At 53.0% G+C, this 7,821-nt stretch overlaps 1 protein-coding gene across 2 annotated transcripts in view; it reads left to right on the top strand.

Annotated features, from left to right (window-relative positions):
• The first annotated feature begins 2,209 nt into the window (after positions 1-2,209).
• RERE (arginine-glutamic acid dipeptide repeats) overlaps positions 2,210-7,821 on the top strand; it is a 168,178-nt gene continuing 162,566 nt past the window's right edge. For both annotated transcript variants that reach the window (XM_052691543.1, XM_052691541.1), the window contains exon 1: positions 2,210-2,478. The gene's annotated coding sequence lies outside the window, so the exon portion shown is untranslated. The remainder of the gene's footprint in view (positions 2,479-7,821) is intronic.

Here is a 7,821-nt window from a genome sequence, read left to right as displayed (position 1 = left end):
TAGACAATCCATATGTGTTAAAAGTATTTTACATGTAGGATATGCCTGGTAATTTCACCATCAAGCTCCCTCCAGAGGGATGTGAACCGTGAGAGTCTGCAGCCACCAGATAGGGAGACAATGATCTCTCTGCAGCGTTTGGATCTTCCTTGATCATCCGTGTTGACTAAAAACCTCGTGCCACTTTAGCTGGTAGAAGATTACAGGACAAGGTCTGTGGCTTTGTTTATTATTGTCCACAGGGAGGGCTGCGTCTTTGCCAAAGAAAACTCTCCAAGTGCTATTCCTGCAACAATCCTCTGGCTAAGAAGCAAACTTATAATTGGATCAGTTGTGCGTGGTATGAGGATGTGGGGCTGCCTGCTGTAACTGGCTGTGAATAATCACCTGCTCCTGCACTTCAGCTGCCTGTGAGGATTTCAGGAGGACACAGATGTTAGTTACACAACATCCACATAAGAGGAAATTCCCCCCCCCCCCCCCCAAACGTGCTTATTTTTGTTTAACAACAAGATATATCATCCAAATGATCACCTGGAGGTTGGCGGGGGGGAGGAGGGGCTGCTGTGGAGAATTTTTGCTGTCACAGAGATGGTGGCTGCAGAGAGCTGAAGGCAAGCCTGCCGTTGTGGCAATTTGTACAGCTCTTAAGGCGTACATCCAGAGACCAAGGAACGTGAAATTGTAATTAGCAGAGAAAATAGGAGAGATGGAATCAGCCTCTATCAAGGACAGCTAAAGCACAGCCTCCAAAATGGCTGTGTCAGACATTTAACTGATGTGCATTTTTAGACGCTTATCTAAATTAGTTATTAGAACACAATCAACTCTGTGTCTCAACCTCTGGTGGAAATGTCCCTGAAGTTACACCAGGGATAAATTTGTCCTGTTTGGCCAGGGTGACGAGCTAAATTCCCCTGATGTGCAGACCTCAGATCTTGTATGTGCCTTTCTCCTGGGTAAAAAGAGTTTCCTCTGCTAAAGGCAATAACGTTAACAGCCTCAAATGTCTCTCCTGCGATACCACTGGAATCAGCCATGAAGGCAGTTTACAGAGACAGCAAACAGTTGGGGTTACATGAGTGTAATTGAGGGCAAAACCCATCCTGACAGATCCTGGCGCTTTTTCGAAAAGGAGATGTAATTCCACGTGAAATTTCTCAGCTCCCTGGGAAGAATGCGTGACTTCCTTTATGGCCATGTGATTTATTTTGCTGGCCTGCATTCTGCAGATGAAAGCTAAGGCTAAGGTTAAACAACAAGTTTGCTCTATTGATGGCACAGGTAGCTATCTTTAGTGACAGCATGATAGCTCAGAGCCAAAGAAGCTTGAAAGCCTCCTGCGTGACCGGGTGCTTTATTAATTGCTGCGCAGTAATTGGGAATTGCTCTGACAGCATCCTTGCTGCAACCACAGCATGAGAAGCACAGCACCACGAGAAGCAAAGCACCATAGAAGCACCATCACTGCTGCACCCAGCAATGTGTTACACACAACCTCAGCTTTCCAGCAGCGCAGCCCACGAGGCCTGGCAGCCTCTGCAGCCTCTGCCAGACAAAGGCACGTGGCAGAGCCCTGACACCTCGCTCCGTGCCGGTTCAGCGTTCACTGGAGGCGCTCGAAATGCCTTTACTCGCAAAGCTGAGAACTGTTCATCCATTCGAAGAACGACCCGGGCAGCGCCGGCGGTACCGTGCTGGGGCTGTGAGGGCGGTGAGGCCTCGCCCCGCTCACACCTCATGCCCGCAGCCAGGCCAGTCGGGCTCGGGGCCGGGCAGCGCTCCTTCTCTGTTCCGAACCCCGCCGCTGCACCGGGGCGGCCTAACCCCGGCTCCTCATACCGCTGCAGAGCCTTGCGCGGCGCTTGTAGGCGTTTAACATGAAGGCAGCTCGGACAGAGCGGGGGACTGCGAGGCCCCGAGGCCCCGAGACCCGGCCTGCAATCCCGGTGCCGGGCGGGGACAGGCCGGCTTTGTGCCGCTCCGCCCGCTCCGCTCTGCCCGGCCCGGCGCCCCCCCTCGCCGCCTTCCCCCTATTCTTTTAAATCACTTCCATTCACTCCCGCGATTGGTCCCGGTTTCCTGCCGGGTCACGTGTTTCATCCTCTCCACCAATAGGAATGCGGAATACTGGCAGGCGGCTCCGGCCTGGCTGCGTTGCTGGGTGCCCGCTCGCTGCGTGCGTGCGTGCGTGTGTGAGGGAAGGAAGGCAGAGGCGGAGGCAGCGCTCGGCTGTGCGCCCCCAGCCCGCCGCCCGGCCCCCGCCCCGCTCCCGCTCTCCCCGTGACGATGCCCCTGGGCTGCCGCCGCTGAGGCACCGCGCGGGGACCCCACCGACCGCCGCCCCACAGCCGGAGGGGAGCCGCTCCCCGCCGCCTTCTCCTCTCCTCCTCCTCCCCTCGCAGCGGCCCCCGCCGCCGTCGCCGCTTTGTCCCGGCAGCGACCCGGAGCCGCCGCGGATGGTGTAACCCCGCCGAGGTAGGTGGGCGCGGGGAGGGCCGGCGGTGGAGCTGCCGGGCTGGGGGCAACGCGGTGCTTCGCCGGCTGCCTTTTGCTTTTCTATTGTTTTATTTTCTATTTTTATTTTTTTTTTTAATTATTAATTTTTTTTTTTTTTTTTTTTTTTTGGTGCATTTTTTCCTGTTTTGTTTCGCCGCCGGCCGTAGCGAGCGGACGAACGGCTCCCCGGGAGAGGCCGGAGTTGCCCGGCGGTGTGAGGGGAGGGGAGACAAAGGAAGGCGCGGGGTGCCGCGGAGCGCTGCGGGGAGCGGAGCGAGAGGGAGAAAGGCACGTCCCGCAACGGGGGGAGAGCCGCCCTTCCCCGGGCCTCGTATTGCCGTTGTTCTCTTTCCGAAGTGCGACTGGAGCCGCCGGGGATCAGAAGTAGCGGGATGCGGGCGGCTCTGGGGGGGGAGGAGGGTTCGTCACTGGAAGCGGCCGCCGGAGGAAAACAATGTTATTCATTGTTGGGCGCCTTCCTTCGGGTTTACGTTCGCACGCCGGGTGCAGTTCGTGCCGGGTTACGGGTTTGGCACGCGGAGTTTTCCCTGCCCGGCCGTGGGGTTTGAGCCGCCCCGCTGCCGTGCCCCATTACCGTGCCCCACTGCCGCCCCGCGGCGCTGACCGCTGCCTCGGATCGGTGCTGTGTGTGTGCCGGCAGCCCCGTCCGCAGCTCGTTGCTACGGTCCGGCTTACCCACAGCAAACCCAGGTGACATCATTCACGTAGCATGGCCTTAAATACAGCTTTCACCCGGCTAAAAGCAAACATTGTCTCAAAAGAAATATGCGTTGTAAAAGGCTCCCATCGAACACTCGGATGGATGGGTGATGTGTAATGCTTTCTGTAGTTCTAACATTACTAGGCAAACATTGGTTTTGTGTGTGCTGCTCCCTTAGGATTGAGAAATCCGTGGTGGCTGAGAGGGGTGGCAGTGTTTCTATAATAATAAAAGCACTTCTGGTAAATACATCTTCCCTCGGCCTCCCTCCCTGAGCTGGTCCTGCAGGATTATGGCTGGGGCTGGTGGAGATGAGGGCGATCTTAGGGCTCGTGTTGTTGGTTGCTGAGTGCCGGAGGGGAGGAGGGAGGTGGATGCACACAATGCCCGGGCTGGAGCTCATTGTTCTGTGCGGTGCACTGCTGTGTTTGGGACTGTGCTCGCACAGACAGAGCTCCTCTCCTTTGAGCAGAGACAGAGAGCAGGGAGCATTTCCCACCTCTTTCCTCCTTCTCCAGAATGGCCTTTTGGTAACCTTGTGAAAAGCCAAAATAGCTAATGAGAAGCTGAAGGATGCCAAAACATTGTGTGCTTTCCCTCCTCCCCTCCTGGTGTTGGCTCCGTTCTCTGTGAGTGAGCATGAAGAGAGGAGGGAGCACGCGAGGTGAGGCTCAGAGTGCTCCTTTCGACACCTCTCAACTTCTTCTCATGCTCTGCCGTGTCCCCCATCCCCAGAGAGAGACCTGAAATGGGAAACTGCTCCTCTTGAGCTCTGGGTGCAGGTCTGGGGGGGAGAACACTTACCATAAACACACTGGGATGATGGAAGTTGAAGGAAGTGCACAGAGGCCAGAAGGTGGTTTCAGCGTAGACAGTTTCCTTTCTTGATTGCTTAATGCTGCTTGTTTTTTGGCAGCATCTCTAGAAACAACAACTGCAACATGTGCTGAGGCTGTGGAAGGGGAGGGCAGGAGCTGCTGTGGGTTGGTGAGAGCAGCATGGGGCTGTCCTGGGCAGTGTGGGGTAATGGGAACCAGGCATGTGTGCAAAGAGGGAACAAAATGGTGAGTGCTGAGGAAAATGTGCTGGGCTGTTGGGTCCTCTGGGTAAAGCCTGGAGAGGAGGCAGCAGGGCTGTCACAGCTGAGTGGGGCAACGACTGCACCATGAGCCTTCCAAGTTGTTTCCAACTCTGCCCTGGCTATAGGCATCTTTCTTCTTTAGCTTCCCTACCTGGGTCAAATAGGGAATTGCCCATGGATTTGTTGTGGCTGGCAATATTTTTAGTGTTGTAAGCCACTGTCAGCACAGATGCTGTGATTTGAGCGCATGTGGAAGGAAGCACAGTGCAGAGCTTGTGCTGCCTTCTTGTGGCTTTGAGTCCAGTGGCATTAAGTTTGTGCTGTGGTGTGACCAAGGAAGAGAGCTCCCATCTGGGCAGAGCCCTGCTGTCCCTGTGCTAAATAGTGTGCAGTTCTCCAGTAAGTGGAGTTTGGAGAGACAGAGCTGCCTTCAGTAGCAGTTCCGTAGCTGGGTTAACTGATGGTTATTTCCTTGCATCCAGGAGTTTGTTGTACCTCGGTGGGTTTTTGGTGTGCTGCAGAAGTCTGTCTTGTGGAGCTGTGGGAATGGGCTCAGTGCTGCTGCAGCATGAAGCCAGTAACTGACAGCGTTCACAGTTGCAAGCAGAGATTGTATGTGTAATTCTTAATGCTGGTTACAGCTTAGGTAAGAAAAATGCTATTTTGGTGTTGCTGTTTAGTTGGTATTTAAAATAACATCCTATTTTTAAATGTACTATCATAGCTCCAGAATGCATCTCTGTTCCAGCCATACTGGGCCGTTGTTCTGCCCATAAAGAAGTTATTTCACTTTTGGGAGTGGGAGGAAAAAAATGTGCTCTGAGCATATAGAATTTTGCAAGTATGTGTTAGAGGCTCTGTAATAGCACAGCAGAACCTGTGTTATCTTCTCAGCAGAGCAGTTGGTACATTAAGATTGCCTGAGGGTGGCTTTGATTTCATTACCTGCCATATTTAAGGACACCGTAAGCTCCAGAAGCACACTGTGCTCTGTGGTGCTGGCACAGGGCTTGATTTGTAGCTAATTTCCAGGTTATAAGGAAATAATGCTGAGTAGAAAACATTGCACTGTGATGTTATCCTGAACAGCATCCTGAAATAAGGTGAGCGAGCAACAAGGGGAGAGCGGGATTGTAAAAGCTGTTACAAGGAAAAAAACCTTCTCAAACTTTGTTCACTGAGTTTGTTTTCTGAAAGCTTCTCGAAAGGGATCTTGTTCTCCACCAACATGAGGTGGCTCAGTGCAGCAGAGGTGCAGGGGGTGCACGGTCTGCCCCTCTGCAGGGCTGGGTGGGGTTGGGTGCCAGCAAAGTGCTGGGCAGAAAGTCCTGCTGAGCCTTGGGCTGATGGAGCTGCTGGGCAAAGGGACCCCGGTGTGGTCTGTGCTCCTTAGGCTGAATTGCCTGTGGTGTTGTACACGAGCTTTTGTAGCACTGGTGGCTGTGCCCAGCTGCTCTTTTCAGAGAGGCTGATGTGTGAACAAAGGAGCAAACAAGATACGAATGCTACGCCGGCTCCTTTTGATTCAGGATTCTACCGAGGCAAAGCTCTGCTGTAAGTGACCGAAAAAGACCCAAACCAAACAGGTGGGAATATTAGCTGCCCGTTCCCCATCTCAGTAGTTGGCTTATTTTCTGAATGCCCGTGCTGCTTAGCTCACCCAGCATCCAGAATGGTGTGGTGGCAGAGGGAAGTGACAGCGATGCGGGTGCAGGCGGCGGGCTTCCTGTCCTCTGTGCTCATGGGGATGCGGTGGCTTTTCTTGGGTGTGAAATGCGCCGTGTGGGAGCTGGAGGTGCTGCTCTGGATGCGTGCATAAAGGGTTGTTTGTGCTTAGTAACTTTTTTTCTGTTAAAAGGGCAGCTTTGGAAACGCAGGTCAGCTCGGTGCGTGCTTCTGTTAGATCCCAGACTTGTGACTGAGTTATTGCAAACCAGGTAACTTGCAACTCTGCCTTTTGTTCTTCCAGAAGTGAAATGAGAGAGGCAGTAAAATCCAGAGGAAAATGGCAGAAAGTGATGGCGGGTTTGTTTTGAGCTCCTACTTAATGTGTCTTACTTGAGTATATTTAAAAAATGTTACTGTGGTGTTATTTTTAACCCTGATCCCGACAGGTCAGCCCTGTTTAACTGTGCAGCCAGGTCTCCAGTTCACAATGCAGAGCGTTAGGTGGTGCGTTCTGGTGCGTGCAGTGAAGCTTGTAGGGAGTGTTTATTTCCCTGACCAGCAGTGCTAATGAAGCTTCTGTTCCAGTAATCCTCTACAAGAGACTGAGCTCGTGAGCCCTGAAGTTTGCCTTCTGCATCTGGTTCCTTCTTCCTTCCCCTGCCTTCGTAGCAGCTGAGCAGGCGGGGATGCACTGCCTTGCTGGCTGCCCAGCCAGTGTAAATGCTGGGTTCTGTCTGGCCATGCCTTAGTGGGGATGTAATTAGGTGGTTTTTTCCCATCCGTTTGCTGGTCTGCACAAAACTTTCAGGAATGTTGGTTATTGCTGAGATGACTGTCGTGGTGGCGAGGTTGGAATTCATTTATGCACCAGCAGTTCCTGGTGTTGGGGGGGGGGGGAGGAAGTGAGGGGAGCAGGGACTTCTTGTTTTGTTTTCCCTGTGAGAAACCGGGTTAAAGGAGGAGAAAGGAAGTTTTGTCACCTTGTGCTCATAGATATTTTCCTCTGCAGGGCTCTTGGTGGATTTTATTCTGAGTCTCCAACAAATGACGTGCCTGTAGTAAGGCTAATTGATCTGAAGGGACTGAAATTTAGAGTCGATGGATCTTATTTGATCTCGGATTCCTTGTGAGCCATATGTATTAAATTCTTAAGGAGATATTACGTAGTGAGCTCTTGATCCTGCAGTCATTTCTGTATAGGGAGCTGTGGCAGGCTGACTCAATGCAGGGGAACAGAGGGGGAGGAATCTATTTGGGAGTTTGCTGGTCACACACATTGTGCACTTAACCTGTACCTATTTGTGCCTCAAATGCAATGAGGGCTCGTGTGTGCGTTAATGCACAGTAAGTTGCAGTGCAGCTCACTGAGTGCTAGCAGCTCTGTGGCAAAGGTGAGCTCCTAATGGCAGTGTATGCAGGATGCCATCTGTCTCCAAGGGATGAGGCATGGAGAATTCACAGAATCACAGAATGGCCAGGGTTGGAAAGGACCACAAGGATGATGAATCTCCAACCCCCTGCCACACGCAGGGCCACCAATCCCCACGTTTCACACCAGCCCAGGCTGCCCAGGGCCCCATCCAACCTGGCCTTGAACACCTCCAGGGATGGACGGGGCATCACAGCCTCTCTGGGCAGCTGTTCCAGCACCTCACCGCTCTCTCTGTAAAGAATTTCCCCCTGACATCCAATTCAGGCAGCCTGCTTATTTCCCTCCTTTGGTAAACAGCTCTGGGCACTCAGCACAGAGTGCCTGTAACCCCTGGACCTCACCTCAGCATCTGTACCTTGAGTCAGCAGTGTGTGCTGTTCTGCCTGGGCCTTGCTGAGTTGACAAACTGGCTTGGGTGCT

The sequence above is a fragment of the Tympanuchus pallidicinctus genome, unplaced genomic scaffold, assembly GCF_026119805.1.
Source record: "Tympanuchus pallidicinctus isolate F22 unplaced genomic scaffold, pur_lepc_1.0 scaffold29, whole genome shotgun sequence".
In the NCBI taxonomy this organism is placed as follows: Eukaryota; Metazoa; Chordata; class Aves; order Galliformes; family Phasianidae; genus Tympanuchus; species Tympanuchus pallidicinctus.
The sequence above is the reverse complement of the archived record's forward strand: the minus strand, read 5'-3'. Positions and strand labels throughout refer to the sequence as shown.